The sequence below is a fragment of the Lactuca sativa genome, chromosome 1 (assembly GCF_002870075.4).
Source record: "Lactuca sativa cultivar Salinas chromosome 1, Lsat_Salinas_v11, whole genome shotgun sequence".
Taxonomy (NCBI): Eukaryota; Viridiplantae; Streptophyta; class Magnoliopsida; order Asterales; family Asteraceae; genus Lactuca; species Lactuca sativa.
The window spans coordinates 234,807,419-234,821,391 of NC_056623.2; positions in this window are offsets into that span (position 1 = coordinate 234,807,419).

The following is a 13,973-nucleotide window of genomic DNA, read 5'->3' on the forward strand; positions in this document are numbered from 1 at the left end:
AGCATACCAACCGGAATCGTCTCCGGGTGAACACGCGATGGGTCAGCAGCAAACCCAAGCATGGTGCAGAAGCGGGGACGAGAAATCGACGTTTTGTGTTCCGCCACTTCGAAAAATATCCTGTCGACGCCCTTGTCGTAGTAGGCAGTCGCATAGACTTGAGATAGAGCCACCATTGGCACCGTTGCAATTCTGGACAATGCCGGAGCAAGCTAGGAGTACTTGAGGCATTCGATAACCGGCGACATGTAGGGATCATAGGCTAGTGGGTTCAGATCAATCACGAGGCATTGCTGAGGACGGATTGGAAGAATTTGAGAAGTAGCATGGACGGAAGAGGATTCAGCCATTGTTGCAGGTTGGAGAAGAAGATAACCGGGAGAGAGTTTGGAAGTATATTTGCTTTGGAAATTATGGGGCAGTAAAGAGGTAAAAGGTGGTCTGGATGGGTTTTTATAGTAGGTGATAGGAGAGAGAAAGATCGATTCAAATCTCTTATGGAAATACGGAAGGGTTTTTGAGTGACTGATTGGTGACAGTTGGGACGTGCGATGATCACGTAGGAGAGAGAGTGTCAGATTCCTAGGATCACGCCGCCCAATAAGCGCCGGTTCAGAGAGAGGAACCGTTTCCATTTCCACACGCGCCATTAATGCCAGATGGATGACGCTTCAATACTACACACGCGTCCAAAAGTGTCAGAAAAAGCGCGGCCGCTTCAAATTCACGCGCCCTCCTTTTTACCGTCGTTTGAATATCTATCCTTTGAACTTCCGCCGCGTCAGCAACTTTTTGTCTTTTTCCCCTTTTTAATCAGCTGTATTCAATTGAGGACCCACGTGGCTAATTTTTGGCCACAACTTCATTAGTAATCCCTCAGTAATAAACCAGCCTGTAAAATAATTAGTAACGGAATTTTGAAAATCTAGGATTTTCGTGCAAAGAGTGTAAAAGATAAGGAAATAAAGCAACTCTTTTTGGGATAATCTGTGATGTCAATTATGACACGAAACTGATGATCCCGGGCACGAAGCTCTTCCTTCAAGATCAAGAAAGACCTCAAAGTGTTAGTGTGGAATCCCGTTGAATTACGATCAAACATTTATTAATAAACGTTGAAAGGCTTCTTTTAATAAGGCTAATTAAGGGTGGTTTCGCTTTGATTCAACAATTCAATTCTTGATATAAGAACGAAAGTGAACAAAGTACTTGTGAGACCGGTGTAGTCTGTTGAACAAGTAGGGTAGAGTGGATTTTTAAGTGACTTGGTTAAGTATAAAATCTCAGAAAAAAAATTATAACAGGATACCATGGGAAGAAATGTTATGCTGTGTAACAATTTCATTGGAGTCAAAAAAAAAATTGAGATTTCATGAAGGTACATTCGTCAATTCATTGGTGAAAACTTGATCAAGTTAATTGGTCACCGTCAATTCATTGGTGTTGAATTTTGGGTTTCACTCAGCTCGTAGTGGCACGAAGCTAAGATCATAAACACAGATGTTGTGTAACCATAAACCTCAGCGGTAGTTTCTGAGAGTCTCAGGGGTTACAGTGATGAAGCGAATATTATGGAGAAGTGTAATGGGGATGGTGAAAGAAGACATAGTACCTCTGCTGCGAACAAAAGGACCAAGCAGGAGACTCTGAACTCATGTGAGAAAAGAGTGAGGTAGCTCACGATTAGAATAAATGAGTTAGCCTTATTGGGAAGACAAGGTTTGTGTATACCAGGTCATGAAGGCCATTATTCAAAATCTTATGAGGCTTGGGACACATACAGCAGCATGCTTCTAGGGACACTTAAGTAAGTCATCAAATATATCCCCATAAACGAATGAGCACACAAATAAATAAAATATTGTTGCAGTTTTTGAAATGTTTAATAAAAAAATTAAAAATAGTAAGAGTTAAAATAAAAATAAGACTAAAAAAAAACTCTGGAAAGAAAAAAAATTGTAAAACCGAACCCGAACGTTCGGTTGGTTTCGGTTGGAAAAAGTTGAAGAACCGAACCCGAACCTTCGGTTGGTTTCGGTTCAGGAAAATTTTGAAAAACCGAACCCGAACCTTCGGTTGGTTTCGGTTCTTGAAAATTTTGAAAAACCGAACCCGAACCTTCTTGAAGTTCCGGTCTTTGAAAATTTTTAAGAAACCAAGGAGTTTAGAGATAAAAAAAACTTGTTACGTAAAGAAAAATAAATTTTGCACAAGAAATATACAACACAGAAAAACTACCTTTGAAGTAATGAGCGAGTCAGATGGTTGAACCGAACCCGAACGTTCGGTTGGTTTCGCTTCTTACGGTTGAGATTGAGAGGTAGTGTGAGGAACTGACTCTGATTCCATCATACCGAGCCCTTGCAATATTTTATTGAATGATGCTTCAGGAAGAGCTTTGGTAAAGACATCAGCCAGTTGATCAGTGGTTCTTACGAAGTGAACTTCGACATTTCCATCTTCCACATGATCTTTGATGAAGTGATACCTCAGTGCTATGTGTTTGGTTTTAGAGTGTTGCACTGGGTTATGACATATCCTAATTGCACTTTCAGAGTCACAATATAGTGGGATCTTCTTCATATTGAGTCCATAGTCTCGAAGTTGACTCTGGATCCAAATCACTTGTGATGTGCAGGATGCAGCGGCAATGTATTCCGCTTCAGCAGTAGACAGCGACACACATGTTTGTTTCTTGGATTGCCAGCTGACCAACTTCCCATCAAGAAATTGACAGCCACCAGTTGTGCTTTTGCGGTCGAGTCCACATCCTCCAAGGTCAGCATCAGAATAGGCTTGAATGAAAAAGCCTGAATTGGATGGATACCATAGACCTAAGGAGGCGGTTCGCTTGAGATAGCGTAGGATGTTCTTCACTGCCAGCATGTGAGGTTCGCGTGGGTTAGCCTGAAATCGAGCACAATAACACACAGAAAACATGATATCAGGCCTGCTAGCAGTTAGATACATCAATGAGCCTATCATTTGACGATAGAGCGTGATGTCAATAGCCGGTTTATCTAGTGAAGGGGTCAGCTTGGTGCCGAATGCCATTGGGACTTTGACTTTTGAGTCTCCCATCATTCCAAACTTCGCTAGGAGAGTCTTCGTGTAAGCTTCCTGATTGATAAAGATGCCTTCAGGTCCCTGTCTTATGTTTAAACCAAGGAAAAAGTTAATAGGACCCATTGAGCTCATTTCAAACTTAGTCTCCATCAACTTTCTGAATTCAGCTGTTAAGCTAGGATTCGTGGAGCCAAAGATGATGTCATCGACATAAATTTGAACTATCATAAGGTGGTTACCTTCCTTTTTGCGAAAGAAGGTTGGGTCAACCGAACCTTGTTTGAATTTGGACATCTTCAAAAATTTTGTAAGCGTTTCATACCAGGCTCTCGGAGCTTGTTTGAGGCCGTACACAGCTTTATCCAGAATGTAGCAATGATTTGGATACTTTTCGTTCACGAACCCAGGAGGTTGCTCCACATACACAGTTTCTTCAAGTTCTCCATTGAGAAATGCACACTTGACATCCATTTGGAAAACCTCAAAGTTTTTGTGAGCAGCATAGGCCAGAAATATTCTAACCGATTCTAGCCTAGCTACTGGAGCGAACGTCTCTTCGTAATCAATCCCTTCCTCCTGACAGTATCCCTTGACAACCAGACGAGCCTTGTTCCTTATGACATTACCTTCCTTGTCCATTTTGTTTCTAAAAACCCATTTAAGACCAACAACCGAAGCATCTGGAGGAGTTGGAATGAGGCGCCAGACTTTGTTCCTTTCAAACTCGTTCAGTTCGTCTTGCATCGCTTGAACCCAATCAGAGTGATCGAGGGCAGTGTTCACTGTCTTCGGTTCAACTTTTGATACGAATGAGTTAAACATACAAAACTCAACCTTTGAGAATAAGGATGTCTGTTTTGCCTTCAGTTGAGATCGGGTCAGAACCTTTTCAGATACATCACCAACTACTTGGGAGATAGGATGATCTTTGGTCCATTTTGTGAGAGGAGGGTAATTCGGATCGAAGGTTGGATCTAGTTCAGCATTGATCATCTCTTCGGGCTCAGATTGGCTATCGTCATCAAGCGTCATATCATCATGCTCCCCCTCAATTGATGAGTCTTGAGAAACATGAGTTTCAGGCATTGAAGCACCTTCGTTTGGAGGGGCACCTTCGGTTGGAGAAGTACCTTCGGGTGAGGTTGTAGAGCTTTGCTCCCCCTCGATATGAGAACTTGGCTCCCCCTCGACTAAAGCATTGTTGGTTGGAGAGTCATCAGTGGGCGATTCTCCTTCATGTATTTTTCTTGTAGCTTCTTCGACAATCTTCTTCATATGATCTATCTTGTTGTCAGCTGCACCTGCTTCGGAGAGAGAAGCTTTTTCCGGTTCGTCAAAGAGATCCAGAAAGTTCTCGTACATATTGGCGATTGAGACTGTGACTTGACCAGTTTGAGGAAAGATTTCCCTGGCAGTGTCATCTATGGCCTGTAGCTTCTTGACATAGCTATCGTCGAAGGTCACATAGTATGTCTCTTCAATCCTTCTTGATTGTTTGTTTAGGACCCTGTACGCCTTTGAAGTGAGTGAGTAACCCAGAAAGATTCCCTCGTCAGCCTTGACATCAAACTTGTTGCGGTGTTCTTTAGAGTTAAAGATGAAACACCTTGAGCCAAACACGTGGAAAAATTTCACGTTGGGTTTTCTGTTATTTATTATCTCATATGGTGTGAGCGTGAATCGCTTGTTGAGATAGGACCTGTTTTGTGTATAACACGCAGCAGAAATAGCGTCAGCCCAAAAATAAAGAGGTAAGGAAGCGAAACTTAACATAGTTCGGGCAGCTTCACACAACGATCGGTTTCGTCTTTCGACTATTCCGTTCTGCTGTGGTGTGTAGGGAGCTAAGAAATTATGACTGATTCCCTTTTCTGCAAGAAACTCTTCAAACTCTTTGTTCTTGAATTCGAGACCATTGTCGCTCCTTATGTTGCGAACGACCTTCTTGAGCTGGACTTCAATTTGCTTGATAAACACTTTCAGCTTTTGAGTCGCTTCAGATTTGAGCTTTAGAAAGAACACCCATGTAAATCGAGAGAAGTCATCAACGATAACAAGAATGTACTTGCTACCACCGATGCTTTCAATTGATGAAGGACCACACAAATCGATATGAAGCAATTCGAGTGGTTCAACAACTTTTGTGTTAATTATGGATGGGTGACTTTGACGACTCTGCTTTCGCATTTCGCATGCAGCACACAAATGCTCTCTGTCAAACTTGAGCAATGGAAGACCCCTAACATGACCTCCAGTGACAAGTCGGTTGATATCTTTGAAATTGAGATGAGAGAGTCTTCGGTGCCACAACCAGCTTTCGTCGGATTGAGCTTTTGATAGCAGACATATAGCTGGGTTTCCTTTGATGGGTTTCATGTTCAGAGGAAACATTTCACCCTTTCGCTCTGACTTCAGAATCACTTTCTTTGTCTTTTTCTCTATGATTTCAGAACCTTCATCATCGAATGAAACTTTGAGACCAGTACCTCCAACAAGCTGAGATACACTGATGAGGTTGTGTTGAAGTCCTTCCACATAGGCCACCTTTCTTATGGTAAAATCACCATTCGTTATCATCCCATATCCCTTTATGGTCCCGAAAGAGTTATTTCCAAACTTAACGTTGCCACCATTTGCAAGGGATCTGTATTCCCTAAGCTCCTCTTTCCTCCCTGTCATGTGACGCGAGCAGCCACTGTCGATGTACCATTCTTCGTCAAACTGCTCGTCACTTATAACCTGCAAGAAATTAAGCAGATTTAGGAACCCAAAGTTTCTTGGGTCCATGTGAGCTTTTCATGGGAACAGGAATAGTAAGAGAGATGTCAACTAGATATGTTCGTTTTATTAGAGTTGTTTCATCTTTCTTTTTAATGGTAAAGACTTTTATTTTATGAACATTAGGGATGTTCGTTTTGGACTCAGGTTTGGATTCATCAACCTTTTGCTTTCCCTTCTGTTCAGCTGAAGAATGACGTTTTTGAGGGCAAGCGGGATTAGTTTTGGAACTAGATGGAGATGAATGAGTGGAAGTAAAAGAACGAGAAGAATTAGGAAGAGAGGATTTGGATTTGGATTGAGATGTTTTCCTTGCTGATGACTCTAGGTGACCCTTTTGCTTTTGATCGTTGGTGGGGTTAACCTTTGAGTCTTGTTCCTTTTTTATTTTGGAGCCAAACCTCTGTGTTCGGTTGGTGTTGTTCTTGGAACCGAACCTTTGGTTTCGGTCGAAGTCCTTTTCAGAACCGAACCTTGGCTTTCGGTTGGTATCTTCTTGTGAACCGAACCTTGGCTTTCGGTTAGTATCTTCTTGCGAACCGAACCTTGGCTTTCGGTTAGTGGAACTTTCAGGCTTTCGTACAGGATTGTTTTCATACTTCAGATTCTTGTCCTTGTGTGTATAGTATGTGTTCTGGGAGTGCCAGAATTGTTTCCTTTCAGAAAGATTTTTCCTGTATCTTTGGTTCCTCTCTATCTTCTTATCCCTCATCTGCTTAGGTTGATGATGAACGTTCGCTCTTCTTTTTGTTGTAACTTTGACTGATTCCTTTTGAACTTCAGGAGTTTTTCTTTGTGCAGAAGGAACAGATGGAATATCTGAAGAAGATTCAGTTTGCCCTGAGGAAGTGGAAGGAGTATCTGATGAAGTTTCGCTTCGAGCTGTAGGTGTTGAAGGAATGTCTTCTTTTGCTAAACAATCATCCTCTTGAGGAATTTCTTTGGTACCACTTGTACTTGGTTCACTGAAATTATCAGGCTTGTTCAAGGGTTCAGGTATGTACCTCCCTTTCTTCATCCAGGAGGTTCTTTCAGAAAGACCAACGGTTTCGTTTCCATTATCAATAGGAGCTTCCCAGAAATACTCATCACAACCATCAGCATTGTCTTCGTTAACAATAGTTGTGAGTTCAGCTGTTTGATGTTCGGTTACTCCAGTCACCTTGTATACTTGATTTGGAGTGGTCCTGAACTTTTGATACACAACAGCTTTTTCTACTAATTTCGGGGACTTTTGTTGGGACAATCTAGCGAATGCCACAGAATTTTCAAAAAAAAGGTTTTTGTGGTTTTCAGTTTCGCTTTTAACAAATTCTGAGCAGTCAACCGTATCCTCCACAGAAATTTCACTCATGTTTTCGTCCTCGTTAAGCTCAGATGAATTTTCAACATCGATTTTGTTTTCTGAGCTTACGTTGGCGTTAAGAGAGTCAAATTTTTGCATGGTTTCGGTTCTCAGTTTAAGTCGGTCATTTTCGTCCAAAAGGTTTTTGAGCATGTCCTTGTGGTCTTTGGACTTAATGAAGGACTCAATTTTGTCCAGTCCATACATATAGGTTGGATTGACATCATCAGACGATATCACATTTTCACAATTGTAAGCTTCGGCATCGATTTCATCCTCCTTAAATTCTAGAAAGGGCAAAATCATGCGATGGATCTTTTGACCTATCTCACAGTCCAAGTGAAGTTGAGTAATATTGGAATATAAACGTTTAGCTATTAAACAAAAAACATTTCGTTGTTTTAACAATTTCAAATTGTCTCTCTGCAAATAAATGTTTTCGTCTTTAACTTTAATTAATTCCGACTCTTTTAACTCAATCCACATTCGCCGCTCCTCACTCTTCGACGCCGCCCTGCTTAATTGATCAGTCAGGTTAGAATTGGTGACTCGAGTTTGAGTTAGGCTACTATCTAAATGAGAAATTCTTGTATTGATATTTTTTAGTTCTTTCTCGTAAGAGGATGGTGGTACTTTAAATGAAATAAAAGCAGATTGTACCTTCTTTATCAGTTCATCGAGTTCATTGAACTGCTGGCTGAGTGGTTTAGCCGTAAAGCACATATCCTCCTGCACCTTCGGTCCATTGCTTCCTCCATCGGTGTTGTATCCCCTCATTTGAGACACCTCAGTCACCATGAAGCATTTTCCACCACTGCTTTCCTCCTTAGCCACATATGCCTTTCCATGAGTAGGCTTTCTCACTTCTTCGTCTTCTGAGTCAGTAGACCAAACTTCAGTGCTACCGAACTCATCGTCATTGACCGAACCCTGCACAATAAGAGCATTAATAGAAGGGTTAGCGGTAGACTTCTTCTTTCTTAACTCATCCAATCTCTTCTGCAGCACAGCTTCCTCATCATTTCCATTGTCCTTTTCAGCCATCTTCTTAAGAACACAGTCCTTAGCGTAGTGGTTCTTGCCACCACAATAGAAACAGCTTACTCCGGAATCGCCATCTGCTTTCGGTTCCTTTTTGGGCTCCTCAGCTTTCGGTTCATTGTTTGCTTTTTCTGAGCTATAACTCCCCTGCCAGTTTCGGTTTTTGTTGCTGGGGAATCTCTTCTTTATGAACCTCTTAGGATTGGATACCATCATGGCATAATCCTCAGTTGAGAGGTCATATTCATCCAAGTTGAGCACTTCATCCTCCACCACAACTTTACTTTTAGATAGGAGGGCTAACGAACCAAGACTAGAGACAACATTCTTCTCTTGAACCACATTCTTCTCTTGGGACTTTAGAATACCTACCAGTTTTGCCAAAGAATATGATTTAAACTGTTCATGGGCTTTGACTGTGGAAACAACTGCTCTCCATTCAGATCGCAGTCCATTCAAGAAAGTAACCTTTTGTTCGATAAGCTTCCTTTCAATGTCGTGTTTGATCATCTTGCTGAGAAGATGATTGAAGCGATCAAACGTCTGGGTCACAGTTTCTTCGCCCCTTGCCTGAATTCACCAAATTCAGATAGAAGTAAGGTTTGGATGGAATGTTCAAGATCTTCGTCTGTGGAATACAGTTCGCGAAGTCTATCCCACACTTCCTTTGCCGTAGTGCATGAGCTGACCAGCCTGAATGTGTCGGATTGAAGGGCGAATCTGATCAACCTAAGTGCCTTAATATTGCACTGGAGTTTGTCTTTTTCATCTTGCGCGATATTCGTCACGTCCTTGAGCAGATCATTGTACTCTTTTTGCGTCTTAATGATTCTGGAGGACGTAGAATGAGAAAACGGTCCACTGATGATGGCTTCCCATATGAGATAACCATTGTCCTCCGATCCAATCACATAATCTTCGAAATGATGCGCCCATACTTCATAGTCATGGGTGTACAAGATTGGAATCTTTGTCGTCGAACCGATGCTGTTGGAAATATTAATAGGGTTTGATTGCGTTGCGTCCATGATGATCGTAAAAACCTGTTCAAAGATCAGACTTGTAATAAAGCAGATTAGGGCAAAACAATAAATACTAAGATACGTCAATTAAGATGACGGCTCAATAAATATCGATGATTGCGGAAAACCCTAATGGAAATCTTTTTCACAGAAAAGATGTGTATTGATTACACAGCCTCCTGCTCTGATACCAATTGATGGGATTAAAACAACTTTTAATCTAAGAAGATCGATTAGATCATGAACAAGTATATGAATATGAAACAGTTAAAAACGCAATAATAAGAACAAACAGCTTGAATCAAACGTGTCGAATGATTAAATAAAATCCTTAGAAGAGCTCGATTAAGAACATCAACTGTAAAGGATTAGAAGATTACAAGAATGATTACAGAAAAATATAATACTCTCGATCAATCGCTGTATCAATCACCTCTAAAATCTTAACCTAATATGCATGCAAGCATTTAACTTATATACAATACATAAAAGGCTCTCGGTTGGACAGGCCCAAACCGGAGAATAAAAGGCTAATCTAACGAGCCCAAAAGACGCAACATCAAAACTCTTTTCAGCCCAACAGGATCCAACAACATTATTTACATATTAGAAAAGGGATGCCGTAATCTAACATGCAAATAAATTGAAGGTAAGTGAATGACGATTCACTAATTCTCCACCATAAAAACCTAACTATAAGACTTAAATGTATTGAGAATTCCTAGGTTCGGATGAGATTCATTGAAACTATTCAATGGCATGTTTAAATCTCGATATGACCCTCTTGTTTGTGACTGGGATACCGAGGATCACAAAGCAGGTGTGAATTACCATGTAAATTCACATGGTGCCTTCATTGTAACGATCACCTATTCGATGTGCCGGTAAACCACACGTGCTCCATTGAACTATGATAAACAAGGAATCACCCTTTGCCACCTTTGCTTAGAACCAATTAGTGTGCCGGTAAACTACACACGCTCCACTAACTTCTTAGCAAGGGTGAAAAGTGTAATTTCATGGGATTGCATCAATTCACTTTTCCTAAAGTAACTAAGATTGGGAAATTTTTAAAAATGTGTAGTTACTTTGTATTACTTATTATACTTTTAATGAGAGGATGAGGTTGCCCTATCCTACCCGTTCGGCTAACGACCCTCCACCGATCAAGCAAGCGGTAGGTGTGAGTGTACACCCATTAAGCGCCATTTTATTGGCCGCAACCTTATACCCACCTTATAGATCGGCTTCGTGAATGAGGCCTACTAACGGTAAGACTAGCATTTTAGTTATACACACGCATATATATATATATATATATATATATATATATATATATATATATATATATATATATATATATATATATATATATATATATTAATCTTATAATATTATATCAGTATAGTGTTGTATTTTAAACATTTTAAAATCTAGGGTTTGAAATTTAAATTGTCTAAATTAAAACATTTAATCACAAAATATAAATTTCAAAACTTGAGGACAAGTTTTAAACATTTAAAACATGGAGGATCAAATAACAAATAATTTTAATTAACAATTAATTTCCTAATTATCTATATTTGATTTATTTAAGATTTCTTTCAAGATAATTACCAAATTAATCAAAATAATTAATTAATTATCATATAAGGAAATTAAATATTTTATTAGTTGATAAATATGTTTAATTAGATCAAGATTATAGTCATATATATCAAAAAATCGGATTAGGGTTGATTTAATATGATTAAGGTAAGTTTCCATAAGATAATCAAGAAGAAATCCCGAATCTGGCCATTCCTGACGCTTGGACTCGCCGAGTGCACCAAGGGACTCGCCGAGTTCACTATGGAACTCGCCGAGTCCATGACTCAGAAACACAAAAATCGAATTTTGCAGTTAAGTTTCAAACAAATAAGCAACAGTTCAATGAAAACCAAGCTAGTCTCTGATACCACTGATGTGTTTTAGCCATAAGAACTTTCCTATGTGCGCATGCAAAACCCTAATGCTTGGATCTAGGCTTTCTAATTAAACATGCTTTGAATCCAAGACTTCTAATGACTAATTAGGAATAAGAACAATACTAAATCAGATCTAGAATCATACCTTTAAATCTCTTGTTTGATCTTGTTGTCTTGGAGCTCTAGAGTCACAATTGTCACTCCTCTAATGGCTTACAAACACCAAATAGCAAGGAGGATGATTTGGGAGAGAGGAGAGGGGAAGAAATCGGCCAGGGGTTCTATACTTTAGATCAAGTGCCGATTTCCCTTTTCCATAGGGTCTATTTATACTTGTAGACTCCTTAAGGGTTACAACTTAAACTCTAATTGGATAATCTTCTCTTAAAGCAATCCAAATCCATTCCTTAGATAGACTTGGACGATTTGAAGCTATCCATAGCTTCTAGAATCCACCCACCATCTATCCAATATGGATTTACAGTCTAAAGTTTAAATATCAAACAATTGACAGTTTATACCCTCTTATTTAATTAATCTCTTTAAGTCACCAAATTAATTCTAATTAATTCTATGACTTATATTAATCAAATAACAATATTATTATTCTTTATATTATGTCATAATATATTAATAATATTTATTCTCTCTTAATAAATCATCCTATCAAGTTGCTATGGTGAAGGCAACCCAAAAGGACCATGCACAACCGGGTCAAATACTTGCCTAATATAGTTGCAGCCTTAGACACTATTCCAACAGTCTCCCACTTGGATAAGTCTAGTAAATATATGCACAAGTACAATTCGATTTTCAATCATAGCTCTCAAAGACGCTGTCAAACTCTGATCTAATCAATCTTGTCAATTAGATAAGGGATCGTATAGTCCTCTGTTAGATATCATGCTGACAGTCCTATGGAATGGTTAGTCAAGCATTTAGGTTTCTCGATCTCTGATTTATTTGACATAGAACTTAATCGAACACATCAATTCATAAAACAATATCAGAGTGTAATCCCAAAGATCTCATGTGCGGAAAACCATAGTGTGATGCGCTGCGATCAAGTCGGCTCCTTTCCTTTAAACACGAAGTACCTGAAACCAAAACTGAAAACTGTAAGCACGAAGCTTAGTGAGTTCCCCCATCATACCACATACCATACAATCATATGATGAACAACTAGGAGATACGGGCCTCGCCCACGCTCATGGAGGTATGGGCCTCACCCACACTCCGCTAGCTGGGAGATACGTGCCTTGCCCACACTCCACTATCTCTGAGATACGGGCCTCGCCCACACTCAGCCACTAAACCAAAGCATACAAGTATATACAATCATATACTAAACAACTAGGAGATACGGGCCTCGCCCACACTCGTGGAGGTACGGGTCTCGCCCACACTCCACTATCTCTGAGATACGGGCCTTGCCCACACTCAGCTACTATCATAAATATCATAACACGAACATACTATCAGACATATCTGGGGTATCCGAACTACCCTTCGGTCCTAACAACCGAACTTGGGGACTATTCCCCTCCTACTACAACTATCACATATAACATATCATGCCAACGTATAAACATATCATCACATGCTGTCAGACATATCTGGGGTGTCTGACCTACCCTTCGTTCCTAACAACCGAACTCTACTACTATCACATATAACATATCATGCCAGCATATAACATATCGGGTAGTAGCAAACCTAGATGATATCACAAAGACAATCATCTAACATACAAATCCTACTGGTGGGCCGGCACTGTGGCCGTAGACCCACCGCTACTGGAAGGTAACTCACCTCACACTGCTGAAGTCCCGAAGACACAATCCCACACTTGCTGAAGTCCCGCAGACTCAACCCCAGCTGCTGGATGACAGATTCCCGATCTGTCAATATCAAAACATCACCCAATTAATAATTGGGTCCCACTACATAACCATAAACACTTACTTTGGATAATTACATTACCCCAAGCTTGGCTTATTCAAGCCCAAGGCCCAACCCGTAGGCCCAAAGTCAACTAGGAAATCAAAGCCCAACACATGGCCCAACTTTCCAAATTGGGCCTAGGCCTAAACATGGTCTCATTCTAAGGCCCAACATCATATAATCATTAAGGCCTAAACTATGGCCCATCTAAGGCCCAATTTTCCAAATTGGGCCCAAGCCCCGTACATGGGCCTTACTCTAGGCCCATTAAATTATTCTAGTTCAGTGGCTTGACTTTGGATGGCCCACTAATTACCCAATCCTCAAGGCCCAAAAGAAAGACCCAACAACAAACCCAAGTGAAATTAGGGTTTCACATAAATTGATGATTAGGGTTAAGTTTCCTACTTAACCCATTAAGGACTTAATCCATTAAGGACTTAATCCATTAAGTTCATTATCGCTTAGATTAATCTTTGCCAAAGTTTATTATTTAATATCTCAAGTTATTAAATAATTCTTGTGTATGTGACCCGATTAATTCTTAAAGTTAGGGTTTTCATTGGCATTAGGGTGTTCCAATCCAAATATTAGCCCATTTATTAATTTGTTGGCCTTTTATGACAATTAGGGCTTTATGGGGCCTAATAAGCCCACTAAAATCTTATTAAGCCCATATGAGTTTTATTGGGTCCATTAGAGTCCATTAAGCTTCATTAGGCCCATTAGAGCTCCTTTGAGCCCATTAGGGTTTCTAGCACCCTAAACGAATCAATCACAAGAGGTAAAATGCACCGCCTCCCGACACGA